The 14,272-nt window shown below is 33.4% G+C and overlaps 1 protein-coding gene across 1 annotated transcript in view; it reads left to right on the top strand.

Annotated features, from left to right (window-relative positions):
• LOC116178698 (matrix metalloproteinase-2-like) overlaps positions 1–14,272 on the top strand; it is a 216,235-nt gene that overhangs the window by 167,130 nt on the left and 34,833 nt on the right. The gene's annotated exons all lie outside the window — the stretch shown is intronic.

Genomic DNA, 14,272 nt, shown 5'->3' on the forward strand with positions numbered 1-14,272 from the left:
CAAATTGGCAGGGCAGTTTTTTTAAGAATATAAGTCAGCTATTCTTTTTACTCCTATAGTATGCAAATGTAAAATTAAAGATGTTTTCGAGTGATTCCCGAATAGGTACCTTTTCGCTTTATATAAATATTTACGTAATTTCCGCTTCTTGTGTAAACGGAAAAAATTCGAATTCGATCGACACTCATTTACTCGAGTTTACGTCCGTTTCTTCGCATAATCCCGCCATACGGCAACAAAGGCACTTCTACCTTTTCCTAAAAGGTTTATCACCGAGAGATTGAAAAACGAAAATGCGTGTTTTGCTCTCTTTGAAAGGTGCCGGATTTCGCAAAGGGCGCACACGGAAGTGCCGCCTTTTCAAGTGCATGTTGCTTTTTCTCGTTAAGACCTTCGATTTAACGCCCAGCTTCCGGATCAATCGCTTCTGTCTAGACTAAACCGTATATGAAAACAATGGCTCTTTGCATTTACGGAGTGTTAGGGCGGATTTGTATGCGCACCAAAAAAAGGCGCGTCTGGTTGTTTTGAGATTTAAATTCGCATTGGACTACAATTATTCTTGCTTTTGTTTCAGGTACGTATGTGAGTCATGCTGTCCTCGTTTAAGGCGTGCCGTAAGTTACACATAATTGTTTATTTACATTTTTCTACGGGAATTTATGCAATAGCAAATAGAGATAAACTAAAAGCTTTATTCTACGAAGCTTTGGAAAGGACATATACAAAGATTTTTTATAATTCCCAGTTGTAACTGTAAATTATACTAATTCTCAGTTGTAACTGTAAATTAGTACTAATTCCCAGTTGTAACTGGGAATTAGCACTAATTCCCAGTTGTAACTGGGAATTAGCACTAATTCCCAGTTGTAACTGTAAATTAGCACTAATTCCCAGTTTTACACTTACAACTGGGAATTATAAAAAATCTTCGACACATTTATAATTCCCAGTTGTAACTGGGAATGAAGAAGAGTAGGTACCAGAGACACAAGAATTGAATCGTAAATGTTCGTTAATGCATGTATTTTAGATCGATGAAGCAAGAGTGCCACCACTCATGCGTGTATATTAGGTCGCTGTTGTGTAGGCGCTTAATTCCACCACACATAAATAACGATTCTTCTTTTTCTCTCAAGATTCTTTCATTAAATTTGTTAAATACGCCATAACTGACCATTAAGTCATGGGATTTTAAAAATGTTTTTAATGAAAAATAGTAATAGAAAATTAAAACTAATAAAATTTGAAATTTTGTTTACAAACTTTTTCAATCGCAGTGAAACAAAAGTTTGTGGTCACCAAATACAAATTTTAAAATTCCAAATTTTTTTAAACAAAATGGTTGATTTTTTAGTAATTTGCTGCGTTTTTTTATGCCGAAGCGCCTGTTACTAGAAGTATTGTGAATTCAATCTTAAATGGTCAATTTTGTCACTTTTTTTGAGAGGCGTGTCACCTCAAAAAACGCGAAAAACTAAATGTATCGATAACATTTTGCAATCTTTAGTCAATTTATTGTTGTTTATATATTGATATTTTCGCGATTTTGTAAAAACGAACCCCATGAATTTTGTATAAATTTTCAGGAAGGTACGTGTTTTATTTTTGGAGAATTAATAAGGTTAGATGTTCATTTTAAATATTCAATCAATAAAGCATTTATCTAATTTTATAAAAATTCGAACTTAAAAAGCAAACACTATAACCCTGCACATGATAAATGTGTTGTATGAGCTTTAACTTTAACCCTCCGATAAGAGCAGGGTCTCGAGCATGGTATTTGGTATAAAATGGCATTTCTCAGAATTGTTGATAAAAGTAACATTATTATTTCTCCAAAAATAAAACACTCCTGAAATATCGTATCTCATAGAAAAATTTCACATAGTTCATGAGGTATGTTTTCACAAAATCGCGAAAATATCAATAAATTAAGTCTTCCACAATTGTTTGAGATGACGTACCTCTCAAAAAATTGCCACAAAATTAATAAAGTTGTGGTCTAACAAAATACTATGTCATGAAATGTTCAATATTTTGTCGCGATTCTTGCGCAAACCGAAAACCACAATAAAATAACCAAAAATCGCAGTTAGCGATAATTTGAGTTTTCCGCATTTTTTGAGGTGACAAAATTCAAAAGTATTCATTGACAAAATGGGCCATTTAGGATTGAATTCACATTTTAATACAGGTGCTTCAACAAAAGTAAAAAAAACGCAGAAAATAAAAAATCGCGTTTTTCGCATGTTTGGAAATGGCGCCCCTTTCAAAAGATTCTGAAAAAATCATGAAAGTGGTTTTTAAAATAATACACCTTTTTTTTTAAAAAAAAAAATAAAACTGCAGCCATCTTAGTAAAAATGTGGAAGTTTTAAAACTTCAACATTTATTTAGGTTATGTTTCAGATTCTTTCAAGCAACAGTATGCCAGAAAAAAATTAAATCCAAAAAATTCGGTTTTTCGATGGTTTAAAGTGGGAGGGGGATTAGGGTGGTTCTGACAATGCCTAAATTTTTTTCAATAACCCCAATCAAACAAACAATGACAAAGCAAAATCAGTCTTAATGAGTATTTTGATAACTTACACCAATAATTTCAAATTTAAATTTTGTTACTACAGTCATTGAATGCGCAATATTTTTCTCTTCCTATTGATACTATTTATTTTTCTGTAAAATAGATTGGCAAGCAAAAAACCAGCAAAAACGTTTAACTATCCCTATCCCTATGTTCCGACTTTGAATGAACACCTGGTATATCTGTGTAGTAATTACAAATGTTATCCCAATACAAACTTTTGCCTGCTTTCTGCAATAAACAAGATAGGTACAAGTTAAAAAATATTGCCTCTACTTTTAACACTACAATGTTTTGTCAAAAACCTATGGAACGCCGTTTTATTATTTATTCCGACATTTCACAAAGTATCATTTTAAATAACAGTCAATTGTATGTCTCTTCTTTTTACAATTGTTGTTTTTATGTTATTTATTAAATGTGATTGTTTTTAAAATGTTACTTAATAAAAATGTTGCATGAATTAAAATGTTTGTTGATAATTTTAATTGGGCGCTAGTGTACACGTGGCCAAATGGACTAAACGGAAGTTCCTGAAACTCCCGCACAATCTCAGATACGATTTAAAATTATCAACAAACATTTTAATTCATGTAACATTTTAATTCATGTAACATTTTAATTCATGTAACATTTTAATTCAAGTCACATTTTAATTCAAGTAACATTTTAATTTAACAATCACTTTAAATAATTTTTTCTAATGTTAATAGAACGAATTTATATGATTGATGAATTAAAATGTTCGTTGAAAATATTTGTACAACACTTAAATAATTGAATTAATATGATTGTTGAATTAAAATGTTTGTTGAATTAAAATGTTGTTTGATAATTTTAATTCCACATTAAAAATGGATGAATCTTTATGTTTGTTGAACAAAATCGTTTTCTTAATGGAAGTATTTCCTCCAATTCAATTTAATTTTTTGTTATTAATTATTTGTTGAGAATAAAGTCAAATGCATTCCACCCATATAACAATATAATTCATGCAACATTTTTATTAAGTAACATTTTTTAAACAATCATATTTAATGTGTTAGATAAAAAGAACAAACAAAAAATAGTAGAGAATAAGAATGACTGTTATTTAAAATGATACATTGTAAAATGTTGGAATAAATAGTAAAACGGCGTTCCATAAAAACCCATTGACATGCAAGTAAATATTGGTGCAATAAATATACCAGATTCACTTAGAAACTAGGTTCTGAATATCTATGTAAAGAAAGGGCCAACGAACACCAACCAATGAGATTTGGTGAATAATACAAAATGTTTGTTGTATGCGATACCTATGGAAGGTAAACTAAATACATCGCTTGTTCGTTAGCTGAACCCCCACACTTCCTTTGTCAATTTCCGCCATATCTTTTGATGTTAGTAATGGGTTGGAAACAAGAGCTAGGTCCAGCTCTTAAAAAAATATCGATTACTTACCAATTACTTTTTCGGCTAATAAAGTTTTAATGAAAAAGTAATCGGGATTCCAGAGCCCTTTAAAAAGTAATTGAAATGTAATGTAATTTATTTATACATTTCTCGATTTGTGTAGGTATCAAACGTTTAGTTTCGGAACAGATATAAACTATGTTCACTCTGTAAATTAATTTATTAGTTGGTAATACTCATAATAAGTAATTAATTGTAGCTTTACATTTTCTGTAATACGAGTCATAGTCCCAGTTAATCCCCTAAATAAAAAGTAAATTTAAGGTTTTACTCTCAGTTTAGTAGTAATTTTAAAAAGACCGCTCATTGAAATACCTTGTATTATTGTAGTAAGTTGCACTTTACGCTAAAATTTTAGAACTTAAATGGCGGTCAAGTAAGCCCCCTTTATTAAACGCCCTAGAGTTTTTAAAACACTCAGCATGCCTGCAGTCGCTTAAGATGGACTGCTTGTATATTATGTACCTATACTGTGATATGATAATTAATATGACGAGATTGGTTTTTTTTTAAGTATCATACTATGATTGTGAGTCTTTGATATTTTACTCGCTTAAAACAATATAATTTGTACCTGTACGCCTATGTGTAGAATAAAATAGATTTAAACGCGCGCCTATGTTGTGCGTTCTTGCGAGCGCTAGGGCGTTGCGCTTGCGTCCTCATCCTCACAAAAATTGGAGGTATAACCTGAAAAAGGTAGAGTTTCCTGTTTCGTCATTTTTGAAAATGAGATTAATTATTAATTGCGTCGTTGTTTTACTGTTGTAGTGCATTGCGTTTTTGAGTTTTGCGTTGTAGTGTATATATATTTATAATATTTGCGTCGTCGTAATAATATAAGAAAACACAGTGTAGTTGGATTGTACTTATCTAGTTAGGTATCTAACTGATTGCTTAGTTAGTTAGAACATCTTGGTCAGGTAAGGGTTGGATTCGTTTTTTTGTGCACCCTTGTTTATAGGTGGGCCATCTTGGGGACAGTGCATCCCATCCCGGCGATGTAGGTCCCGGCGACGTACACCCCGGCACCAATTTTCCGGCTTCAAGCCATCCCGGCGAACATTACCATACCGGCATCGATCATCCCGACGATTTATACCCGCCTTAATCGAAAAGTTAACGATATGAAAACTTTCTTAATAGGATTACTACATTTCTCTTTAATCAAATTTTTGCGCTTCACAAAACGTTGAGTAGTTTTATTGTATAGGCAATTCGTAAAAAATTTAAAAAATAAAAAATTCGAATTTTTCAGAAAAGTTTTGCATGCAGGATTTTTTCCTTTTCCTTTTTTTCCTTTTTCTTAATATCTTTTTTCTCTATATTAATCGCTACTGTTACCTACTTTACCTGAAATCCTACTTTTATCTGATTGCAGTTGGCTACGTCTTTCACTTAACGATATTTTTGTATTCTATAAAAGATGCATTCTTAACGTCCTAAAGCTGCGTTCGGTTTGGTGCTCTGGAGTGCGTCTCGGAGCTTGGTTGTCATGATTACAATTCATTGGCAATAATGAATACCATGGCAACCAAGCTCTGGGAGCGCTCCAGAGCATAAAACCGAACGCAGCTCTACATTAACCAGTAAAATTTTATACTGATTGCTTTGAAAATACAAAAAGTTATTTAGGTGTCTAACAATCTAAAATGAAACGCACTGTATCATCATGCAAAAAAATTTAATTATGTATTATAAAATTAATCTTTAATATCCCTGCTTTACCAACAATGAAAGCATGGACTATAAAAATGATAATTAAATTCAATAGCAGATGGATTTGGCAACCGTGTTTACAAGAAGTAAACAAAGTAAGTAAAGGAAAGGGTACAATAACTGGTTTACTGCCGTCAACTTAGTAATTTTGCAACGCTTAGGAAAAAATATCAAATTTTGACAGATAATTCAAATAGTCTTGCTCAAATAACATTTGAGAGAAAGTTTTGACGCATAATTGTCTCTTGGATTTATTGTTTGTTGCTGGCTTGAAAATTTTACTCATGATATTTGTTTTGACAAAATCACTTGCTTGTCAACAAATACCATTTGTTAAATGATCAAGCAATGAACATTCATACCAGTTGAAAATTTTGCTAATGAATAATTATACAACCATGAAGTAATAAGTAGTTAACTACCGTTTTTTTTGTTTTAGGATGAATGGTATAATGTTCTGATCGACGTTTAAGTCCAGATCTTCCATTAGGTAGATAATAGAAAATACATAAGTAATTGGGAACAAATGTAACATTTTCAGAAAACACACAATCTAGTACAGTATTGCAAAGTCATTGCAGTTTACCTGACACAAATGAGTTGACTGTGTTAGTAAATTCTATTTTGGACAGTTGCGACAAAATTCTACTTCAACAGCAGATAACGAGAGTAGCGAAATAGAAATAAATTCATGGAAGTAAGATTACGAGGATCCAACAGATATTGAGAATTGTTATTTTGAAAATAAATAAACTAATAAACAGCTTCTGGTTATCAACAGGTAAATGTTTGTCGTGAACAGGTGTTTCAAGGTTTTGTGCGATCAGTCACGAAGACCCAAGATTCTCTGAATTTAAATAAATTTCTGTGAAATTGCTGATGTTGAAGAATTGCAGAAGGTGCTATTAGATGAGAGGTGGCCCTACCAGAGAAATGCTACTGTTTCGAATAGCTTTCGCAAGAAGTACAAAATAGTTCATGTTTACAGGCTTAGGACACAAAGCACTTGTTGCTATCTGACAAACATCTGACAAAAACGAGTATTTTTTGAGGTTGGAAGGTTGATAGTTTGTCTCTAGTACATGGTGGACCAGGTCCTAGGTTCTTTTGTGATACATTATTTGGTCTTATTCTAACATAAAGTGCAGCCGACTTCTAGAGGATGTAATTCCAGAAATTCAATTGAACTTGCTCAGCTCAAAGATGCGACAGAGCTGAGTGTCATGCAAGATGTTACGTACTACTAGCAATGTGTTTTCTCATTGCTGGCTTTAAGTTTTGTAAAGAAAGCGAGGACAAATTGGACACATAAATGGTATGTTGTATGTATCTTTTTATTTTTTTTTATTTTTAAGATGATGATTACAACTTTTGCAAAAATCTAGGCAATATTTATTATTTCTATTATACTTAAAATGCAGTGTGAAACTAAAATCTAACAAGTCAATTTTTAGGAACTTTAAAAATTTTATGCCGTCAATGTTATTCATAGAAGCGTTGCGGACAGCTTCTAAATGGTCTAAAAACTTGCAACATACTAGAACATATTCGCCAATATCCGAACTTGGTTCAAAGATATTATGTGCAGTAAACCATCTTCTAACTGCAGAGCGTTTAGAAAATCTTCTACTCCCAGAATTGGAGTGAAGCTGGATCAAATAGAAGACATATTGAGAATCGTGTCATTACCTTACTTTAGAGAGTATATCATAGATTGCGAGGGTACGTACTCAAACTACTAAGTTTTTAATTAAAGCTAATTTAACATATTTTTAGATTTCAGAATTGATTTCTTTTAACGAAATTTTGGCGTTTGCGACTGGTTTAGATTCCATACCTCCTCTGGGTTTTCCAAATCAGCCCCAAAATAAATATTTTACATGACGAACCAGCATGTTAAAATTTTCCAAAAGCAAACACCTGCAGTATAGAATTGAAATTACCAGATATGTCATAATAATTTTATGATGATTTCAAGTTGGACATGGATTTTGGTATTGGCAATTGCAGTGGGTTTTGGTTTTGCATGAGTTTGTAGGGGTTTAATTTTAAAGTTCTTAAAAAACATAATTTTGATTATATTTTCAGTAGTTGTAACATAGTAGTTTACTACCTTACTACTTGTAATATAAAATGTATAACATTTTTGAGATTATTTTGTATATTACAACTTTGAGACTACATTTTTTGTTTTATACATGTATTGCTTTGTTTGTCATTTTCTGTTTAATATGTATATGTTATTGACAGACACACACACGTGCTGCTTCTATGATTCTAAGGACCAAATTGTTAAAGTGGGTGCCAAAATGTCAACAAATTCACTTATTGGACATCAAAAACAAAGCGTTTGGTCTTTTCCGGAAAGAAATTCGTGCATAAATAAAGATTTTCACTCTGAAGAGTCAAATTATTGTGAGTAGTGCCAAAAATTTCATCAAATTCACTTATTAGACATCGAGACAAAGCGTTTGGTCTATTTTCCGAAGAAATTGCTTGCATAAATAACCTTAAGGTGAAATTTTGAAGTGGTGCCAAGAATGTCATCAATTTACTTATTGGACATTGAAACAAAGGGTTCAGTCGTCTTTCCCGAGAGAATTAGCTGCACAAATAGACTTTAACATCAGCTGGTCACAAAAGTAGGGGGTGGCAAAGCCTTTTTCGACAAGGAAACCTGATGCATGTTAAGTTGTCACATAGCGGAAAGTCCGAAGTCTGCATAGGTTAGTTAAATGTATTATTTTTACGTTCTCGCGCATCATAAACCCTCGCAACTTTTGACCCGTGCTACAAATCAATAGCAAACTGTCTGAATGTTTAAGGAACAATTTATTTATTTATTTTATATGTTCGGGTAAGTGGCAACAGCCGAAGTCATTACAGCTCACATTATTTCATAAATATTGGTGCCATTTTTTAAAAGAGTTATCTGTTGCCACACAGGCGGGTAACGCTACAAAACCATAAAGGGTCCTTAATATATATAAACCACGCGGTAGAGGATTTTTCCTAAGCCTCCTCACTTATATTCCTCAACGCGGCGCGTCTCTGGAAATAATACTGCTTGATAGAAAAACGTCTCACTATCTTGCTTTATAATTACTATTTCAGTGCACATCATAAATTGAAGTTGATGTGGTAGGTGTAGTGCCTCCACTACTCTTACAAAAACTTGGTTAAATTTACATTAAAATTGGCAAATATATGGTGTTCACTGGCATCAATTAAATATACATAATATAATATTAAACTAATGATGGTTTTGGCCACATGGGCTTAGGTACTGAAATAATTGAATTCCAAATAAAAATAATAGTCTTTATTGCGCATATACAAAAGGTTTACATTATTATTAAAAAAGTATTTTTAAACATGCCAATGTGCTACAAATGCAACAATGATGCACTTCAACGCCAATTCTACCGAGCTTAAACTCTACAATGCAAGAAGACATAATCATGTGGTAGCTGATAAAAATTTCTAAAAATGATAACGCAGAATTTTACTCTAAATGCATTAAGTGGCAAAATATGGTAGTAATTGGTGCCTTAAATTTAAATATAAATCAACTGCATCTGTTGAAGTTTTAGGCATAACATATCCATTTTCACTCATTATTATGACACACAGTTCATAAAAATCATCATCACATGGACAGTTATGAAACAAACACTGTTCTTCATAATCACCTATATCTGCCACTACTCAAATTACATAAGTAATGCCTTTGGTTCCATATACCTCGGGGATGTTATACATTATAAAAGGTTTTCCTATGGGTGAAACTGCATTTCTGGACCTGGATATTTGATGTAAATCCCATTCCAATTGCTACAGTATTCAATTCTTTCTTGTAATCATAAATAATAATATTAACACATGACCACTTACTGAAAATCCTACCTGGATATACTCATAAAGCAGAATTGAATGAGGGATTTATCTAAGAAGTTTCCTGAATATAAACCATTCATCTTCAATTTAATGAAATAAATTAAGCCAATATTGTGAGTGATGTTTCCTTAATATAGACCACCAGGCCTCGATTCTTTGATTATTTGGACTTGTACCATATAGAAACGGTGGTAAGCATAATGGGTGTGATTCTCCCCCAATTCTCTCAGATGGACTTGAACTTGACGTACGATCCCATCATTTCTGTTTCGGTACCAAGATCTGCACGAACAGTTTGAGGACATCCTCCGAGGTCTTTAATAATTTGTATATAATAAACCACATATAATACGAGGATCATTGCTATTTCTTCCAGCTTTGAGCCATACTATTTTACGTGAAAACCCATCAATACAACCGCTAACACACTATACCAAAAGTATTTCAATTATACGTAGCAAATCAACTGATAGCCATAGAAAAGTAGACCTTTGTTTTTATATTGTCTTCGACGATAGTCTTCTTCTTCTACGTATTTCTATCCGTCTGGGATCAACAATGTGTAAGATTGCGAATCTAACATACTTCTGGAGATACGACAAAACCATTTTGTATGCACTTCAAGATCATCAACATACCCGTGGAGTGCCCGTGCATTTCTACATTTCCGTAATGTAATGCTATTCACTCATCAACCAATATACGTGTAATATTTCCTTCTATACAGCTTGAGTTTGACATGCAGCTTCTTCTTAAGGTGACGTTCACTTATAAAATGTGTGCTTATCTGCTAAAAATGCCAAGGATCTCGGGACTGCCTTGCAGACCATAAAAAATTAAACTTAAATATAACGAGTATTAAACTCGGACACCACCATCCATCCTAAAAAAAGTACATCAAGACATAAGTATCAACAACAAATACTACACACTTCCGCCAAATTTATACAAAAACACCAGTGCGTTTATCTAGGAAACCACCATTAAAACAAATCCATGTTAGTTTTATTAGGTGATCATGACCTCAACTTCGCGACGATCGGCCCGAACCGAACCAACGAAAATTTGTTGTTGTCCTCTACACCTACCACTTGTCTTAATTCCAGTTACAACTCGGGATTTATAAAGTGGGAGTATTTTTATAATTTCCCAGTTGTAAGTGTAAATTATTACTAATTCCAGTTACAAAAACCTGCGAATTAGTGCCTTAATTACAGTTACCAACTGGGAATCTAGCTCGCTAATTCCCAGCTTACAACTGGGAGATAAAAAATCTATGGTATATGTCCTTTCCAAAGCTTCTCTATTATTCCAATCAATCCGTACATCTGAAACAATATTTAATTAAATTCAAATTGATATAATGCACAAAATGTGCCCATACCTATGGCCCATTTTGCGATGTTTCGCACATATGCAAATATGCCACCCACACCGACAATGGACGACGGCAATTGTTTTTAAAACAGGTACATATACCTGCAAAAGATGAAAGTAAAATTAAAACGTTGGCTACCAGAAAGACCAGATTTTTTTTTCGTCACAAACATTAATCGGCCTCAGGCAATAATTTCAAGGACTTAATGCGCGTATCTCGTATCAAAATGGACATTGACCCGCTATGTACAACAAATTTCCGATTCAGATCAAAAATAAGTTAATGCGGACGGAATTTAAATGCACGCCATATTATCAAAAGACAGAATTTACTGCTAAAACGCGAGACAGTTTAATTTAAACATCGAATGCCATCTCACTGTTTTATATGTTGTATAGAAAAGGTTATTGCACGCAATTTGCACTGTTTACTGCTACACTTTTCGGGCGAGGCTTCTCTGACCTCCCTATTCTCGCGAATTATGTATCGAGCATCAGTCCGGCGCGATAGGATAAAAAATGTCCAGATAAATTACTCAAACGTTGCAGTTAATTGTTTAAACTCTCGAGCATGTTTGTTTACACGAACTGTAAAGTGGAAGAAATTGACGCTTATGCTTTCAGCTGCTATGAAGAAATTCAATTACGTTTCATTAATTGACTCCTGATTTTATATGGTTAATGGCACACTTGCAAGATGCATGCTTATATAACCTTCAAGTTCAATTGGGGGGGGGGGGGGGGATAACACTTAAATGTCAGTTAGAAAACGATACCAGCAATTTGTTTATTCATCGCACACCACTGCACACAACCATTTACAACAATGCGAAACTGGATTTGAATCAATCCTAAATTACAAAAGACCAGATTTGAACCCGTGATCGTACTTAGCCATCCTTAATTAGTCAATATTCCTAATCGAATGAAAAGATTTTTAATCTTGAACATGATCTCACAATTTTCTAATCCTGTGCTGTGAATATATGATCACTGTTTGCCAATCCTGATCTCCTGAGTCCCTAATATTCAATTTTAACATTTCTTTAAGTCCAACTCCTGATCCCTAATACTACTTGAATCCGTATATTCTGAATACTGAATGTTGATCGTATCGTACCGTATGAGTTCTGAATGCCGAACTCTTAAACCTGAATCTTCAATCCTGAATCTTCAAGTGCTGCAGACCTCTTCCTAATCTCGAATTCCTAAGTCTAACAACTCGATCTTGAAACACTAAATACTGTTGATGATTCGTAATCTCAAATTCTTAATCCTTAACTACATTCTTTATCTCAGATTCATCCATAAAATTTTCACTTATCCATCAACAATGAATCGTGTATAATTAACAAAACACACTTGCTGAATTAGTAATCCTGGAACTTTTTTAACACTTTAAATCTCGAATCAATATTCTGAATGCAGTTTGGAACTTCGAACTTTGGTTCTCCGAATACTGAATCTTGAATATGTCTTATTTTTTTCACCCTGAATCATATTTATCAAATCCTGAACTCTGCATACGGATTTTGCTCGTCAATTTGAATTCTGCATTTCTTTGATCACGTATCCTGTACTCAGAATTCCAAATTCGTAAGACTGAATCCATTTTTGATAAGCTACAGTTGTTTTACTACCACAGGCGTGAAATTTTAGATCGATTAGCACTCGCCAGATAACAGAATGGGGGGACGCGAAATTGCCAAAATTAATTCCCTATTTGGGGTTACCAAAAAGATGCCCAAAAAACAGAAAATGGTGTTTAGAGCGAACTGAGAAGTTGTATCAGAAAGGAGATGCATATAATTATTACTTTTTAAAGTTGCCACCAAGGATTTCAAACCATTAGGGCACAAGTTGCATATTTTTTCAAATTTGTCCAAAATCTCTGGCGAAATTTTGTTTTATTTTAATTCATGTACAGTGTGATTCTATTTTGGTTGATACTAACAGCGTGTTCTTCAAGCTGTTTTAAAGGAAGACGTTGCGGGTCTTTCGCGACCCTGTGCCACTTTTAATACCCATAACCAGAATTCAATCTAGCTACGTTTGTTTCTTGGGAATACAGGGCGTATCGTTATCTTACTACCATGTAAGAGGAAAGAAAACTAAAAACTGCATATTTTAGATATTTTTACATGTTAAAAAAAAGTTTTTGATGTATCACAACATGAATTTATTCAATTTTTAGCCATGAAAACCTTATTTTTTTTACTGTTATTAAAGCAGTCGGCCATGGATTCGTGGAAGATTTTGTTTTGACCATGGTAAATTAAGGTAGCTGATACCAATTCACTAAAATGGCGACGGTTAGAACAGTCATTTCAAAATTTTGAAAAATATTATATACCTACTTATCAGTATAATATAACGGGAAATGGAAATGCTTCATTTCCCATGTAAAAAAAAATCCCAACAGTGACTCGACAAGCAACTCATTTTTGACCGCATAGTATAATTATTAGCAGAGCCCCGCGACCTTCGTACTGTTTTTTGGGAAATTCTTCGTTCTTGGATGGGGACGTACGCTCGGTTTCAGCGGGCTGCGCCCGCCTCACCTTCACTCATCCAGCCAAACTAGTATAATCATCTAGCGGTATGAATATACTTTTCCACCTATTTCTCATACATAGCAAATATTACAAATAAAATTTTTGATAAAAATCTGGTTGGGCGTTTCGGAGGAATGCCAAACCCACAAATATGAGACATGCAGATTTTTATATATTAGATATTATCCCGACACTTTGGCTACGAGGTGGTGAGCACCATATGTAATCTAGGAAGAAAGAATTCAAAAAATGACGTAAAATATTACAGGTGTTGTAGCAAAAATTTTTTGGATGTTTCACGATTCACAGTTTTAAACATTCAATTCCTGCTTAATTTTTCAAATTCTTTTTTTTTTACAATTGTAATTCTGTATGAATTGTCCTTCGAATTTTTAGCGTCAGTTTCTACTTTTCTGATCTTTTTTTAATTCTTCTGAATGTCTTTGTCTTAATCTTTTCTCAATCTTAAATGTGCCTCCACATTACTGCGTAATTATGAAACTCTTATCCACAATCCAGTACGTTGGACCTAATCCAACCTCCTATCCTTAATTAAGATCCAGACCCACAATCCTGAGACCCTGAATGTTTGGTTTTTAAAATCATCCTAGACTTAGTCCTAACTCTGAATCCTAAATTCCCATTTTTCCGAGTACCTACCAACTACCCTATCTCTCTCTTTTTT

This window comes from Photinus pyralis, unplaced genomic scaffold, assembly GCF_008802855.1.
Source record: "Photinus pyralis isolate 1611_PpyrPB1 unplaced genomic scaffold, Ppyr1.3 Ppyr1.4_LG8, whole genome shotgun sequence".
In the NCBI taxonomy this organism is placed as follows: Eukaryota; Metazoa; Arthropoda; class Insecta; order Coleoptera; family Lampyridae; genus Photinus; species Photinus pyralis.